Here is a 17,287-nt window from a genome sequence, read left to right as displayed (position 1 = left end):
ATGTGTGATGTGTATAGTTTTTGTGGTTGGTGTGACATGCAGACAGGTTGTAGTACTAATCACCATGTGTAGTTTGAACTGATGTCCTGGCATTTGAATAGGTTGTAGTGGTCAGTGAAGAACTATTATGATGTTGAAAGAGTTGTCATTCTGAAGTTTGTTGTGCGAGTGGTGGGTTGATATTGTTTTGTTGAGTGCACTTGTAGTGTTCATATAGTTGAACTGATTGCTTGCTCATGTACTTTTTGCTAACTATGATGTTGTTGCAGATGTTGGAGTGCCGGTGCCTCCTGATTCTGACAAATCAGAATGCTTTCAAGATCTTGTGAATGTTATTTTTGATACACCAAATCCTCTAGAAGAACTTGCGAATGTTGTTGGTGTTTCCCTTATGTTTGCTCTTTTTTATCGGCCTTGAATACATAAATATGCTTAGCTACATCAGTTGTTCCTTTTCTTTTGTGTCTAATGCTATGCACTTTATTTATCTTGTCTCTGCAATGTTAATTGTGTTTTAATTTTATATGTGCGTGCTTATGTTATTTGTTTATGCAGTTAATGACAGTCATCGTGCTCCTGAGGACATTGCTAATGTTGTCAATGATATTAATGATGGAATGTATTCTCTTAACATTGATGATGGTGATGGCAGCTTGCAGTTGTCTGTTACTCAGTCGCAGAGTGTTGATGGCACTGAGCCTGTTACTCAGGCTGAGGATGTTCCTATGCAGTTACAGCTCGAGGATGAAAGGATAAGAAAGAATAAGTTTGATTTCCATAGGAGAAAGGAGTTGGAACGGCATCAAAAGGCTGGTTGTGTGCAAGGAAGTGATGGGGATGTTGCTGAAGCTCCTAAAGGTGTAGGTGATGAAGGTGGTGACACGGCTTTTTCAATTGTTGATGCTGGATCTCATGGCAGTGACATGCATGTCAAGACAAACCTGATGCAAACTCATTTGACGCAAGTGTTTACTCGTGATTCAGTTAAGGAGAAGAAAGTTGTTTTGAAGTGGAAGATGTCAGATCGAAATCCTGATGGCACACAGAAGTGTAGCCCACGTGTGAAAGCTGGTTCCCAACCTGGTAATAGCAAAGCTGATGGGGATAGTGTTGCTGTGAAGATTGGTCCAAGCACACTTGGTGGCTCCGCTGTTCATCGGAGTCCACGAGTTTTGACAAATAATAAGCCTTCTTCGTCTCCTCTTCCAAAGCGCTCTTTGTTGAAAGAAAATAAGAAGCGTAAACTTGCTCCTGCGAAGGTGAACAAAGGTGTGAAGAAGCACGCTCGTGCCGAAGCTGAAGATGTTGTATCTGAAGAAGATGATATGGAAGTTGATTCTGAAGATGAATTTGCAGTGGTACGTGTTTGTACTGTTTGTGACTTACTAGTTGTACTTGCAATGATTTAATTGTGTCTGGGCTGGTATGCTGACCAGGTGAGGCTGGTCATTGTTTTGCATCAATTGATGGTGGTACTGATGTTATTTTAAGAGTTGAACCTGTGCAATATTTTTCTTTTTTCTACTTCCCTTCATATGCTTGTTTTGTTTTCTATATTCAAAGCAACTTATTTAAGCTGTGGCTTCTTTATTTTCATTTACAGCCTATCAGCGTGTTTGTACTTTATGTGACTTACTAGTTGTACTTGCAATGATTTAATTGTGTCTGGGCTGGTATGCTGGCCAGGTGAGGCTGGTCATAGTTTTGCATCAATTGAGGGTGGTACTGATGTTTTTTTAAGAGTTGAACTTGTGCAATCTTTTTCTTTTTTCTACTTTCCTTCATATGCTTGTTTTGTTTTCTATATTGAAAGCAACTTATTTAAGTTGTGGCTTCTTTATTTTCATTTACAGCCTGTCAGCGTTATGAGTCCGGTCAAGCCAGTGGGAGGTAATGCCGGAAAAGTTGCTTTGGATGAAGGTGACCAATGGCGATTGAACTTAACTGTGCGATGTTCGTTGGGAGAGGTTGAAGCTTATGCTAAATTGCTTGAGAGTCGCCATGTGGATAGGGTTCATGCAGCTGGTTTTGGTTCTATCTTCAGGTGGAAGGTGAAGTCTAACATTTCCCGCCCTCTGATGGGAGCTTTGTACCTGAGGATAGATCCTGATACGATGACTCTTGACATGGGTGAGGCTAATAAGAAGCTTCGCATCACTAGCAATGGAATACAACAATTATTTGGGTTCCCTCGTGGTAGTCATTCTGTACCAAGGCCGTTAGAGGACGGATATGACGACACTCTGATGAAGTTAAGATCGGAGCTTGACATTAGCAGGAACAAAGATATCAAGACAAAGGATTTGAGGGATAGGCTGACGGTGCTTGTCAAGGATCCTAGCAAAGATGACCTTGCTCTGAAAGTGTCCTTCATTATTGTGTTAATGAAGGTTGTGTTGCCTGGTGCCGCCCCGCGTGTTTCCAGAGAGGCAGCAATGTTTGATGGTCTCGTCATTGAGGACATGACTAATATGGATTATTGCCAGATGATGGTTGATGAGCTTAGAAGGGCTGTTGTCAGGTACTAAGATGGTGTTACCCTTGGGAAGTCAATCACAGGCTGTGTTGTAGGGCATGTACTAATGTACCATGACTACCTTATCCATGGCAAGACTGCAGAGCCTGACATGCGAGTCCCCCGCATATGTTTCATGGATCCTGTCAAGCTTTCTGATCTGGTTGATGTTGATTTTGATAAAAAAGGCAACGCAGATCCAAAGACTTGGGTGTTTGGGAAGCTTCCGGTGAGTTTTATTTCTTTCGTGTCTTGCAGACCTTTTTTTATTTAGGTATAGCTATTTTTGCTGGAGTGAACATGTGTACTACAGAGTTACCTGTTTAGATTTTTGTCATTTCTTAAGCTTTGTGAGGTTTAAGTATGATATTTAGTACTGTTGTTTCGTGTGTGGTTGAACTGAATATCTTTGTTCAACTGGCCTGTTGGTAAATACTAACAAATTGGAACTAATAGTTAAAGATTGGTAGTGTTGTTGATTTTAATCTGTTAATATCATATTTTATTTTTCCCTGTGTGTTGCATTGATTAATTAACTCTTTTCCCCCTTGTTTGTAGTGGAAAACTCAAGAGGAGGATGTTTTTTCCGAGTGTATAAACGGCCAGTCCGGGAGATGCCGTCGTCTCAGGTTCCCAAGTTTTCATCTCTGCACGATGAGTTGAGAGATGGATGTGGTGTTGAGGGTGCTGGTTATGTTTTCCCTGGCCCTAGTAATGCTAGTACTTCACAGAGGCAGGGTTTTGGTATTGATGTTGCTGTTTCTGCATTGGAGCGCGTTGAGCATATTTTAGAAATGTGTGTTCTGAGCTGCAAAAGGTCCCAACGACAGTTGAGCGTCTGAGCTGTATCAATGGTATTCTTCCTGAAGGTCATCAATTTAACGTTGAGGAAGCAGCGAACTATATTGAGATGGAGAGAATTTTAATTGGTGATATGTGTGACGGTGCTGCTGATCTAGTTTAGAGCTCGGTTCATCTGTTGAACAACATGAAGCATTTCAAAACTATGCAAGACTCTCACTGCAAGCCATATAAAGAAAGTGCAAATGTTGTTATTAGGCAGATTGAGCAGGATGAGGCTACTGCCACTGACAGGACGGCTGGTGATGGTACTGAGGCTAATGTTTCTAATCACGATACGAATGATGTTGGCTTGGAGCGCCCTGTTGTTGATGTGAGTCAGTCCTTGGTGTTTGCAATTTTACTATGTTGTTCTGCTGTCAGTATTGTAGTTGAACTTCCTCATCTTCATCTGTTTATTAAGATTTCTTTCATGCAGATTGAGCAGGATGAGGCTGCTGCCACAGACAGCAGGGCTGATGTTTCTGATCACCATACGAATGATGTTGGCTTGGAGCGCCCTATTGTTGATGTGAGTCAGTCCTCGGTGTTTGTAATTTTTACTATGTTGTTCTGCTGTCAGTGTTGTAGTTGAACTTCCTCATCTTCATCTTTTTATTAATTTTTCTTTTCATGCAGGAGACCAGTCATAATGTTGAGGCTGTTGTTGACCGTGTAGTTAATGATCAATCTACCAATAAGTGCAATGTTATTTTTATTTTTTATTGTGTTTATACATATTTCTTGAATTTTAATGTGCACCAATGTGCCTTGCTTGTTCATTTTTCTATCCCACACCGTTAAGAGTTTGCAGGTGATACCTACCTTTTTGTTACTATGGTTTAATTCCTTGTGTTTATTATTGCTAATAATAGCATTTGTTTTTTTGCCTCATTACAGATGAATCAGGGTCCTGTTGTTGGCGACGAGCCTTGTTCAACTGTTGGTGATGTTCCTTTGAATGTTAGCAGCAGCAAGATCGATGATGTTGCTGTGAATGCTGCTAAGGTTTGTTTTTCTGTGCACCTCTAGCTAACTTATTTTTATTGTTAGTTTTGCTCATATTATTCACTTTTTCTAAAAAAAAATTCTTCAGATGACTGATGTTGAGCGTGAGGCTGTCGTTAGTGGTGGAGATGATGCTCATGGTGTTCCACTGAGTAGTGGGCGCGATGTTGGTACCAAAGCTACTGACGAGGATGTTGGTGTTGCGAGCATACTTGATGGAAAATCGTCTGGTGTTGGTATTTCTGGGAATGAAAATGTTTTTTATTATGAAGATTTGCCGTCGGAGAATTTCTCGCCTGGAGGTCTTGATTACGGTGATGCATTGGAAGATGCCTCTAGCGTGGAGGAGGTGCCATCCGAGGATGATGATTTCTTCTAGCCCCTTGACGCAGGAGGCGCTCGTGTCGTCCCAGGATTTTCTTTCTTCAGACCCTGAAAGCGCAGCGATATTGGTGTCCTCAGAAGATCTCCCATCGTCAAACCCTGAAACTGGAGGCATATTGGTGTCATCACAGGAACGCCCATCGTCAAACGCTGATAGTGCAGGTAAGGACTTGCAAATGAGGCATACTTCTCATTTATGGCATTTTGGACATGTTCACTTGTAGTGCTTGAACTAATTATTTTTCTTCTTTTTCTACAAGCAGAAGGTGCTAATGTTGTTAAGGTTGATTTGTTTTATTTCGCTGTTACAAGGTTGCGCACGAACCATCCGAAACGGTTAGTTTGTGATTTTGCCCGTATCATTTTCGTCTCTTTTTCTTTCTCTCATATGACTATTGTTGTTATTGCAGAAGTTTTAATTCATGTAATATTTTTGTGTTTTCTTAGTGACAAGCCGATGTTTCAAAATAAAGAATGTGATGCCAGTGCTGGTTCTATTGCTAAAGCGTTTGTCCCGACTGGCATGCTCAACTCAGACAGTGCTGACGTTGTTTTATATTCTCTATGTCAGAAGTACCGAGACACTGACAAGTTGATAGTTCCCAGATGGGTGACAGTCAGTATTTTGCTTTGTAGATAGGATGATAAGTTATTTTTGCAATTTTCTAACTGTTGTTGTTCTTTTTGTACAACATACCAAGATCCGTGATGCAAATATTGATTCGAATGTGCTAAATTGGTTCATGAGATCAGGGGCTAATGGTTTTGACCAAGTAGGTGAACTTGAACTTTTTGTACTCATGAACTAGAACTATCATGTTTTCTTGCAAGTTTGGGAGGTGGGGGAATGAAACTTGAGTAGCCTACTTTTTAGCCATGTACTTATGAATGATGTGTGCTTCTTTTTTTAAAGTTGCACTTATTGTCTCAAGGAAATTGAACTTATATGTTTGTTGCAAGTTTGGGCGGTGGATATAAACTTGAGTAGCATTTATTTTTTGTAGTCGGTTGCTTACTGAAATTAGAACTTATGATTATCTGATTTTTGTTTGTACTTCTGAATTCCAATTTACTTCTTTTATTTTATTATTTGGAGGCTGAATTTTTTGTTTTAGTTATGATTTGTTAAATTCATTTTTCCTCTGCGATTTTTTTGTCAGCTTCTTTTCCCTACTTTTGACCCGCCGTCATTTTCGGCTAGCATGAAGCCTAGTGAAGAATTTGGGCATTGGTGCTTGATTGTTCTGAATTTGAGGTTCCGTCATTTCGAGTGTCTTGATTCACTCCATGATGGAACCTGGAGTGATGCAGTTAGATTCTTAAGGACTATGACAGATAACATAAAGAAGCTTTGCAGGGAGTGCAGCATAGACAGGGCCAAACCGTTCTCGCCGGCGCATATTGATGGTTTCTCTTGTGAGTTTGTGAAGGTGCCGCAGCAGAAAAACACGTGAGTATCCGTTTTTAATGATTTTTGTTAGTTGTTTTTGTTGCTGGGAGGATGGTGTTCATGTATCTTTGGATTTGTGATGTACCCTTTTGTTGTTTCTTTTGTTAACAGGCATGATTGTGGATTCTTTATGCTACAAAACTGCAAGACCTATCACTGCTGGGAGGATGGTGTGATTGAAATGTTGGATTACAGCCACCAAGACATTCTTGACATTAGGAAGACTTTCTTGTATACCTGCACAACTAGCGATGTGTTTGATATGTTGACTTCCGGGGTTTGTTTGGCATCGAACCCTGTATGTATGCATGGCCTTTTGTAATTTTTTGCAGCTTGTACTCCTTGATTAGTACTGTCATGAATTATGTATTTGAACTTACCCTTGATTCGGTCTTTTTTTTGCAGGTGAGTGGATGGATCTTGGTAAGCATGACTACAGGATCTTTGGCAGCCAGTTCTCGAAGCTCGAGCGTGTAGCTATTGATCTTAGCCAGGGGCGTTCTCCCGAAAAGACAAGATCTGGTGTTATGAAGGGGCGGTTGGGAGCTTTGAAAGGTTCTATGGCTGCTTGTGCAGAGAGCCCCACTACACCCAAGAATCCCATTGTGGAATTGATAGACAGCGATGATGATGCCTTTGACAAGATTGCTGGCATGGGAAGAGTCACACGAGCGCTGCTGCCAAGGGTTTATCTCCCCTTGCTGGAATAGTGGCTTGTAGAGCTGGTGGTGCTCGGAAGGATCCTGCTTTGGATTCTGGCAATGTTGTAAGCACGAAGCGTGCACCCAGAGCTCCTATAAAGTTTTGCTCCCCTGCGCAGCAGCTTCAGCCTCATAATTTCCCTCATCTGGACAAGGCTCGCAAGTTGTATAATCTGTTGCTTAGTGATGAAACATGTGAGAAGTATGTTGAGTGAATATCTTTCATTGTGTTTCCTCTTCTTTTCTTCTATTGTTTGTAACTGCTAGATAAATATGACATGAACGGTTCCTTATTATACAACTTGAACTGCTATGAATGCCTTATCTTGCTTCCCCTGCTTCTTTGTTCTTGTGTGTGCTGCAGGAATACATTCTCAATGATACCTCAGCCTGGTGATAGTGTAACTAGCTTCACTGGGAAACACATCTGGGAAGTTTTTGCACCTGGGCAAATGATGGAGGGTGATGTAATGGACTTCCTCATTAATGATTGGAAGACAGATCCCGAGAGAAATGCTGATTTTGCGTCTGGAAAAAGGGTATTGCTGAGTCCATATTTCATCACGGTAATGAATCAGATCATTTGTTTATGTTAAACAAGACCGCCTATTGTTAACGAGTTTTAATAATACTTTGCTTGTTTATCCTTTTCCCCTGTCTATTTATTTTTTGGCTTTTTTGCAGGTTGTGCTTGATTGTATGTTTTACGGTGATGAAAATAAAGAGTTTAATGTGAAGAGTGCAATGAGAGATTTCAAGAGCTATGTTAAAGCTAATGAAGACTTGCTCAGTGCCGACCTTGTGAGATCTACTAGCTGATTTTTGGTTTTATTTGTTTGTTCTCATGCTGGTTTTTATTTTGAATATTTAATATCTCTTTTTTGGTCATCCGTTTTTACATCATGATGCCTCTATTCAAGCCTATGATTTTACCGAAGGATAAGAAAGTGAACCACTTGTCCTTATATGTCATTAATCGGTACCGAAGTAGCGTCGACATCCTTGACTCTTTACCTTATCCGAAGAATCATCGTCCTTCAAAGAACACCTATCATAAAGACTGCGAGAAGATTGTGAGTGACACTTATTATCTGTACTGGATTAATTTTTCCGCATCTTTGTTTCTGCTTTTTCTTAGAGCTGAAAATGTGTTGTTTCTTTTCTTTTTCTACAGATCTCCAGATTGGTCCATGTAATGAAGGCTGTGTATGGTGGTGCTCAGTACAAGGTGAGCAAGCAACCCAAATGGGAGGTTTTTGCAAAGAAACCATCGTTTGTCAAGGTGCCACTTCAAGGCCCGAATGAATGTGGCCATTATACTCTGAAGTATGCGGGATGCTATGATGGTGAAAAGATCATTGAGAACATTCGAGATAATGACGTGAGTTCTAGTTGAGCTTTTCACTTTTCTGTGTTTGGCTGATTGTGTATTCTTCTTTTTATGTGTCATGATTTTTGATAATTTGTTTTATTGTTTTTGCAGCCTCGTATTGTTGATTGGAACGCTGAGGATCTGTATAGAGTTGTGTTCAACTGGAATAACCAGCTTCTGGTGACGGAGCTACCCAAGGAGGTTCAGGCTTTGGCTCCTGGTGCATAGAAGAAACAAATAGTTTGTGTGATATATCTCTTGAAAGCATTGTAGGCTTTGTTTGTAGTGTTTGGATGTCTTGCCAGGTACTATGTAATAACTGGTATATTTTGTGTTGTGTTTAAGTGTGGCACAATGTTTAACAATCTTTTTTTTCCATGATGATAGTATGGTTGAATAGTTGTTTTCACTTGTGTATGTTTCATTGGGAATTCGTTTTGGTTAAGTTCTATTTTTTGTACCGAAGTCTTGTAAACTAGTTGAACTGAAAACAACCTTTTCCAAGTTCATTACGAGTTGTTGCTGGAAAAGTGAGATTTATTTTATTTTCATCTATTCCAACCTAGGTTGGACCTTTATAGTTCATGTGCCCTCTTTTCTTGTACTTATAGTATAGTTCTGTTAGTACTGAATTGTAATGTCATTCAGTGTAAGGCTTTCAAAATTTGGTGTCACAATAGCACTTGTCGATCTAGCGTGAGTGGAGCGACGCTTCTTTTGTTATGTAGAATTGATTTCATATAATGTATTAGAATTGAAGTTTTTTTTGGTATTGAAATTATTTACAACCAAGTTGCTACGTGATCTCTAGCCAGAATTTATTTATGTATAAGAAATTTAGCAAAATTCTGAGAGCCAAATTTTGGTTTGAACTTCTTGAATTTTAGTAGTTGAACTTCATATTAAAAGTTAAAGCACTGGTTTAAATTAGCTACAGTTAAGGGATAGCCGTATCAAGTTCATAATTAGTTCACTAGTCAATGTGGGTTGATGCTTCTATTTTTGTTTTTTGTTAATTTTTGTCCTTGGTTGAACTATACTCTATTTGGTTGAGTCTTGGCCTTCTTTCTCAAGGCATTAATTGGTATCATCATAGCACTTAGAGAATAAACTAAGTTGTACTCAGATTTCAATTGTGCTAGTACTTTTATCATTTTATGTTTTTTGTGTTGTTTGAAACTAGTGCCTCACTGGTCAATGTGGGCTGATGCTTCTGTTTTCTTTTCTTGTGATTTTCTCCTTGGTCGAACTGATATCTTTTTTGATTTAGTTTTGGCCTTCTTTTTTCTAGGCTGTGGTTCTTCTCAAGGCAATGTTTGGTATGATCATAGTACTTGCCGTATAGACTAAGTTGTACTGAGATTTCAGTTGTACTATTACTGTTATTCTTAGTGTGTCACTGTTTTATGGAATGCGAACTGAAACTTCCCGTTCCTTTATATATATTTTTAGAATGAATGTACCGTGTGTTCAAGTGTACCGGAACTCTCAGTCCTAGCATGCTACTGACTAGGGAATACGTACTGATGGTTCTTTGCTTTTCCTGTTGCAGTACTTAGTAAATTTCTAACTACTATTAGCATGATGCTGTTAGTACTTTATGTTGTCCTCGGTTGAAACTTTTTTAGTGTTCTTCTGAAACTAAAAACTGATTTCTAGTGTGATAGTACTACTGTACATGTCTAAGCTGTACTGAGCGTCCAAGGCTACTATATGCTGTTGTCCTTAGTTAGTCTGTCACTGTTTTTTTTGTGAAAATATCCATGTGTGATTTTGTTGCTCCATTACTAGTGTTGTGTGGCAGCCATCAAGTTTCAACTTCGACCTAGTTCAACTTGAAATGATGGATCAACAAAATAGGAAGCTAGCATACTTTTTGAATGACATAAGAAAACAATGTACTTGATAGACATAGGCAAACTTGTTCAAACGCTGACACACATAACATAAGGTAGCTGGTTCAACATAACGAAAGCAAACTACATATCTGAAACAACAAGATTAAGGACAAGCAGAAGCGTGAGCAACACGAAGGCAGACTTCAATGCATCTTCATCCCGCGAAGTTGCAGTGGTAGTAGGGGTCAACCTCCTTCTCTTTTGAAATGTCCCAACCTTTCATGATGTTTTCAATTGTCTTCCATGACTTGCACGTGGCATACGCATCTATTCCTGCGTACTCGATGAGCTTGTCTGGCAGCGGGCTGGTCCCCCACAGTTTGTGGTCTTCCTTCTTCTCGATCTTCTTCTTCATGCCTTTGTAGAATGGGTGGATGATGTCGCCCCACAACATCGGCCAAGGAGTCATAGTATTTGTTGGTGGTTGGAACTTTCCACTTGCACTGCATGTCGATGGAGTTGTTGGGATTGATCTCCAAACCAGACTTATCCAGCATCCGCTTGTCGCCTCCAATGCTAAAACTGACAAATGTGTACAATTTCTCCTCATGCAGGAATTGTTTGAGGCGCTTGGGCCTGCAAGGGGGGAGACTCACATTAAAGGGTAGTGTTCTTCTTTGAAGATTTAATTCTTCTACTTTTTACAAGTGATAATCCGTGAGGTAGATGCTTATATAGTATAAGTCATGGATGAATATAGTTTAGAAACTAGTACACAAAGTCTTGAAATTAAATTCAACTACACCATGTAATTTTTCTTTTTTTGCTATCTTTAGTGCTTCACCAAATTGAAGAATCATTTTACCAGAGTCAATGATATATGTACTGCTTGATTCAAGCTTAGTTTTCTTTTTTGTTGAATACAAGACCTATACCAGTGCTTGATACATCTTTGTGCATCAATTCTATATCAAGTTCAGAAATTAATTTGAGCAACATGTGCATCAACAGATGGACCTATACCACTTCACCAAACATCTTTTAATACATCAATTCTATAAACTATACTAGTGCATCAAGATCAGAATCTATGCTAGTACATCAAGTTCATAAATTAATTTGGTGCATCAAGTTCAGAATTCTATAAACATTTTTCAAATGCTAATCCAGTGCATCAGTTTTCAGATGCTAATTTGGTAAAACAATCCACTTCACTGTTTCACAAATGCATGTAACTTGAGAAACATGTACTCATGCATACACTTCACAAACTATAGTAGTTCATCTAGTTGGGAAACCAGTTTAATGAAGTTTTTAGGGAGTAGTACTAGTACAACAGATGAATGAACAGTAGTATGGGTTACCATTTTGTGGCTGTTGTGATGTGGTACACCAAGCAGAATTCCTCGATGCACAACTACAGGACTGCTGCCATCTGTGGAGGTTCATCTTCGCTTGTGTATTCCACATCAACTCCGATGAAGCTCGGATACAAGCTGCCGCCCTTCATCCTGAGCCTGCTCATCATATCGTCGGCCTTGTCTGGTTTGCTGGTACAGATGATCTCCAGCATCTCCTTGCCGTGGAGCTCAACCCCTATGAGGGTTCTCGTGTACTCGCGCTTCTCTCCGGGGACGTGAATGTCGACGAGGTTGCTAGTCTTGTACGACGTCTCACCATGATGTCGCTTGGCGGACGGTTCCTCCGCCATCGCCTTCCTTCTCGCGACTGTGGGCTTTGGAGAGAGAAGTTTGTGGTTTGTGTGCAGTGGAGATGGAAGCGGCAATGGTGGTTCCTGTGAATGAGGCAGAGATGGAAGACAATGGGTTATTTTGCAGTGCCTCGATGGTGATGTGCGGGAGGCGGTTCGTCGGGGCCGTGGGTGTAGTGGTCGTGGGGGTCGCCGTTTGGATTCCCTTGTGGCACCCGCCTAGTGGGTGGCGCGGGCGGTGGCCTGGAAGAACTAACCATCCAAGACAAGGGTTAATTTTGTGTCGCACTGAGTAGTCTTGTCAAGCTATACTTATGATTTGCTTATCCCACTTGCACGTCTCCTGGGTGGTGATGATGGCATTTTGCACTGTTTAGGTGATGTATGCTTTGTGATGTTTTTCCGTGTGGATGTTAAGTATTGTTTTTCCACTGAAGTCTTATACACTAGTTTATCTCAAAACATTTTTCAGTGCCCTGGGAGTTGTTGCTCAAAACCGGTACTTATTTTATTTTCATCTATACCAACCTAAGTTAGGCGTTTATAGTTTTTGTATTCTAATTTTAGTGCACTTGTGGTTTAGTGTTGTTTGAACTGAATTTTAATTTCATAGAGCATACGGTTTTGAAATTTGGTGTCATAGTTGTGTGAGTGGCCTGACTGGTCCTTCTTTTTTAGTACTGATGTCATATGTATGTTTGAACTAATTTTTTTGGGGGGGAGGGGAATTGAGATTATTTACGACCAAATCGTTTGTTGAGGTGCGGACAGATTTTATATAAATAAGAAATTTAGCATAATTGACAAAGAAAGTATATTTGAACTTTTTGCATTTTAGTAGTTGAACTTGTTAGATTTTATATAAATAAGAAATTTAGCATAATTCACAAACATTGTCTATTTGAACTTGTTGCATTTTAGTAGTTGAACTTGTCAGATTTTATATAAATAAGAAATTTAGCATAATTGACAAACATTGTCTATTTGAACTTGTTGCATTTCCTGTAGTTGAACTTGAAAGTAATATTTAATTCGATTTTTTAAATTATGTACATTTAACAGATAGGCTATTAAGTTCTCTTCTTTTTAGAGGTTCATTGTTTTTGTATCATTTTTTCCTTTTCTTATCATCTGTGGTGCAGAGCTAAAATTATTTTTATTTGTATTTTTCGTATTTAAAGTTATTGCGTGTGAACTAGTATTTGAAATTATATATTTTCAGTTTCGAACATTTTTCTTGTAGTTTATATTTCTTTGCCCCGCCCTCTGGTTTGTTTAACTGGGCTTATTGGTGGGGTGTTTGTAGACGATGGAGGCTATTCGGCCGTTTTCCGGCCCAGATAGCTCGTCCGCGCGGCTGTGCAGCGCGGAGTGCGCGTGCGCTCTGGGTTTAGTCCCACCTCGCTTGTTGAGGGGGCTCTGGACCTGTTTATAAGTGCAGTCAAGGCTCACCGACCGAACTCCTCCGAATACTTACCTGAGCGCTTATACGCGGCGCTCGCTCTCTCTCATGACCTATGAGCCCTCGACGGCAGGCCCTCGACGGCAGGCCCTATGGGCCCTCAACCATGACAAGCACAACATAATCATACTAGTTCAACCCAACAAGAGCAAACTTCTAATTTGAAACAACAATATAAAAGGCAAGCACCAGCGGAAGGAAAACGAAGGCAGGCACTGATGTATCTTCATCCCTAATAGGGGTGAAAGGGGCGGTCGTACAAGTTATCAGCCTCCCGCTCTGTTGCAAATTCCCAACCATCTGTGATGTAGTCGATCATGTTCCATGACTTGTACGCGGCGTACACATCTAGTCCTATGTACTCGATGAGCTTGTATGGCAGCGGGCTGGTCCCCCACAGTTTGTGGTCTTCCTGCGTGTCGGTGTTCTTCTTCATGCCATTGTAGAATGGGTGGATGACGCTGACTACAACATCATTCAAGGAGTCGTACTCTTTTCTGGTGTATGGAACTCTCTAGAGGCGCTGAATGTCGATGAACTTGTTGGGGTTGATCTCCAACCTAGACATCTGCAGCTTTTCTTTGTCTCTTTCAATGCTTAAACCGGCAAATGCGAACATCCTCTGATGCTGCAGCATCTCGTTCAGGCGCTTGGGCCTGCAAGGGGAGAGACATTTTGAAAATTAGCATTACTTTGATGTTTGAATTATTCATTTTTGTTTTGTTTTACAAGCAATGAATCCATGAAGTAGATGCTTATATAGCATAATTAATGGATGAATGTACTTCAGAAACTAGTAAACAAAGTTCTGAAATTAAATTCAAGTACATCATGTTATTTTTCTTTTTGGATTATACATAGTTTCAGTCAATGTTGTATGTGCTGCTTTAGTACTATTTTAGTTTACTTTTGTTGAATAGGATAACACATAACCAGTGCTTCACCAAGTCCTTAGTTTTTTTGCTTATGAAAATAACATTAGATCAAATTTAGAAAATACTTCACTACATCAAGTTCAGAAACATCTTTTTAATACATTGAGTACATAAACTACGCTATTTGATCAAGTTCAGAAACTACACTAGTCGATCAGCTTTAGAAATTAATCTTCCGCAAGATTTTCCAAATAGAAATCCAGTGCATCAGGTTCAAAAATACATTTATAGTGTATCTACTTGAGAAAATGCAGTAGTGCATCCACTTTTCACAAACCACACTAGTACATCTAGTTGGGAAACAAGTCTGATGAAATTTCCAAGATACAGTACTAATAAAATAGACGAGCCAAACAGGGCAAATGAGTAGGGTGGGTCACCATTCTGTGGCCGCTGCGATGTGGTACACCAAGCAGAGCTCATCGACGCACAACTGCGGGATTGTTGCCATCTAGGGAGGTTCATCTTCTCTGGTGTAGTGCACACCAACGCCGATGATCTTACGAATCTTGCCGCCAGCCTTCCTCCAGAGCCTGGAGATCATCTCGTCGACCTTGTCTGGTTTGCTGGTGCAGACGATCTCCAGCGTCTCCTTGCCATGGAGCTCAACCCCTGTGAGGGTTCTCGTGTACTCACGCTTCTCTCCGGGGATGTGAACGTCGACGAGGTTGCTGGTCTTGTCCGACGTCTCGCCATGATGTCGCTTGGCGGATGATTCCTTCGCCATCGCCTTCCTTCGGTGACTGTGGGCTTTGGAGAGAGAAGTTTGTGGTTTGTGTGCAGTGGAGATGGAAGCGGCAATGGTGGTTCTTGTGAATGAGGCGGAGATGGAAGACAATGTGTTATTTTGAAGTGTATCGACGGGGATGTGTGGGAGGCGGTTCGTCGGGGGCGTGCGTGAAGTGGTCGCGGGGGGTCGCCGTTTGGAGTCCCTTGTGGCAACCGCCCATTGGGTGGCGCGGGCGCTGGCCTGGAAGAACTAACCGTCCAAGACAAAGGGGTTTTAATTATGCACTGAGTAGTCTTGTCAAGCCGTACTTATCAGCTGCCTATCCCATTTGCACGTCTCAGGGGTGGTGATGATGAAGGTTTGGTACTCCTCTACTGTGGGTACTTGGACTGGTGATTGAAGTGTAACTGAACTTACCAAATACCAATCAGATTATGGGTGTCATGCTAATGTTTTTTAAAACATTTTTTGTTTTTTGAAAGGATTTGTTTATATCAAGATAATCTCTGAAAGTATTTTTATAGATAAATGAGATTTTCATCAGTGCAGGTGTATTATATTTTGCATTTTTCTTGAGGTAGTTATTTTTATGTACTGATGGTCTTTCTGAACTAGGACTGGCAGAAGCAGACATAGCTTGTTTTGACATAGCTTGTTTTTTTTCAAATGATGTTTTTTGAGGTGTTCACGGGTGTGTTTGGTTACTATGCCTTCGTACTAACGAGTGAGAATTATCAGTACTGATGTACTATAAGAGTTTAAATTTTCATTAACATATTTTTGTTGAGTTACTCGTCGACAGTAGTGTTGCCGTTACATATAATCCACATAAGATTTTTGAAATGTATTTGTGACTGCATTCAAAAGGATTATCAAATGGTTTACATAATAATGTCACTTGTCTAGCGGGCACAAATCACAAATTATATCTTAACTATAGTACTAATCGAGAAATCGATGATAAAGCTAAATAAGTTTTTGGTAACACAGTGTTTCTGATATGTTTCTTCATTGTGTACCGAGGCAACGAAGAGTACAAGCTTATTTTTCAGTTGACACAGCAGCATAACCACTATGAATTCTTCAGTCTTGAGATCCTCCTAACTGGCCCCGAATGTTATCCCTTGATGGCACCCTTTCCTGGTTGAGCCTTGGTAGCTTCATCGTCAGTTTCAGTTTCCTCGTCCCCAACACTGTCATCTTCATTGTCTTCATCTGATTGGTCGTCATTCTCGTCAAACTCTTCTTGGTCATCCTCTTCTTTTGATTTTTTGGAACTCTGTACCTTGCCCTATTTCTGTTCAGCGCCACTGACCTCCTTGCCCGCTTTGCACATGCGGGCATTATGTCCGTCAGTTCCCCCACACTTGCGGCAAGCGTAGTTGTTACATGTGTCGTCTCCATTGGTAGAAACCTGGGAAGCTCCAATCTGCTTGTGCAGTGTTTGCTTGTTGACAGTGGCATCTGTGCGGAGTGGGTATGTGCGGTAATTACGGTTGCTCATGACGTTGCAGAATCTGCATGCCCTTATCCTGAGAGGTTTGCCGTCCGGGCCAAATTGGCGTGGCGGATTTTCGGCTGCTGCTTTCGCTGCTTGCGTCTTACTCTTCCTCCCCTTTGTGTTTGAGAATATGGGTGGTTTAATCACCCTTTCCTACTATTACTGGTAGGATGTCCTGTTGTCATGTCGTTCACCTATAGCACCATCAAGCTCATGATCTTGCATCTAAGCATGTTGGTGCTCTTGAGTGTGCACATGGGCAAGCTCTGGTTGTTGTTGCTCCTCTTCATCGTTGTCGAATGGGCCAATAGCTCCCAGATGGTTCATCTCAGATAACATTGTAGCAATATCCTGCTCAATGGCTTCATTGTCTGCGACACCTCCGTTTTCAGCAGAATGCATGGCTTCGAGTTCTTTTTCAAGTTTGTCCATGACGACCCATGATCTCGCTATTTGCTCTTGGCTTCTCAAGCTTTTTCTGTGCACCCTCATGTTTAGCGTCAGCAGTGAGCTTTCAATGCAGTATTGGGATGCCTTGTTTGACGCTACTATCCTCAAGTCATTTATGTTGAATGTTGGCTGGATGTTCGGGCGTTTGGTGTATCTCCTGAGGATGTATTTCTCTGGAACGCTGTCAGTCTTAATTGTCTGCATCATGCATAGGACATGCACGCAGAAAGTACCTGCATGTTTTTTGTCATTTCATTCGAACAAAAACTTTGCAAAAAAAAGTAGTAGAGTATGTAACATCTTTTTTAGTCCTCACATGTGTGGTCCCATAGCCTGCACTCGCAGTCATATGTTTCTCCCACGGGGTCTGCAACCACCTGGAACGCATGT

The sequence above is a fragment of the Triticum aestivum genome, chromosome 6A (genome assembly GCF_018294505.1).
Source record: "Triticum aestivum cultivar Chinese Spring chromosome 6A, IWGSC CS RefSeq v2.1, whole genome shotgun sequence".
In the NCBI taxonomy this organism is placed as follows: Eukaryota; Viridiplantae; Streptophyta; class Magnoliopsida; order Poales; family Poaceae; genus Triticum; species Triticum aestivum.
Note: the sequence above shows the minus strand (reverse complement) of the source record.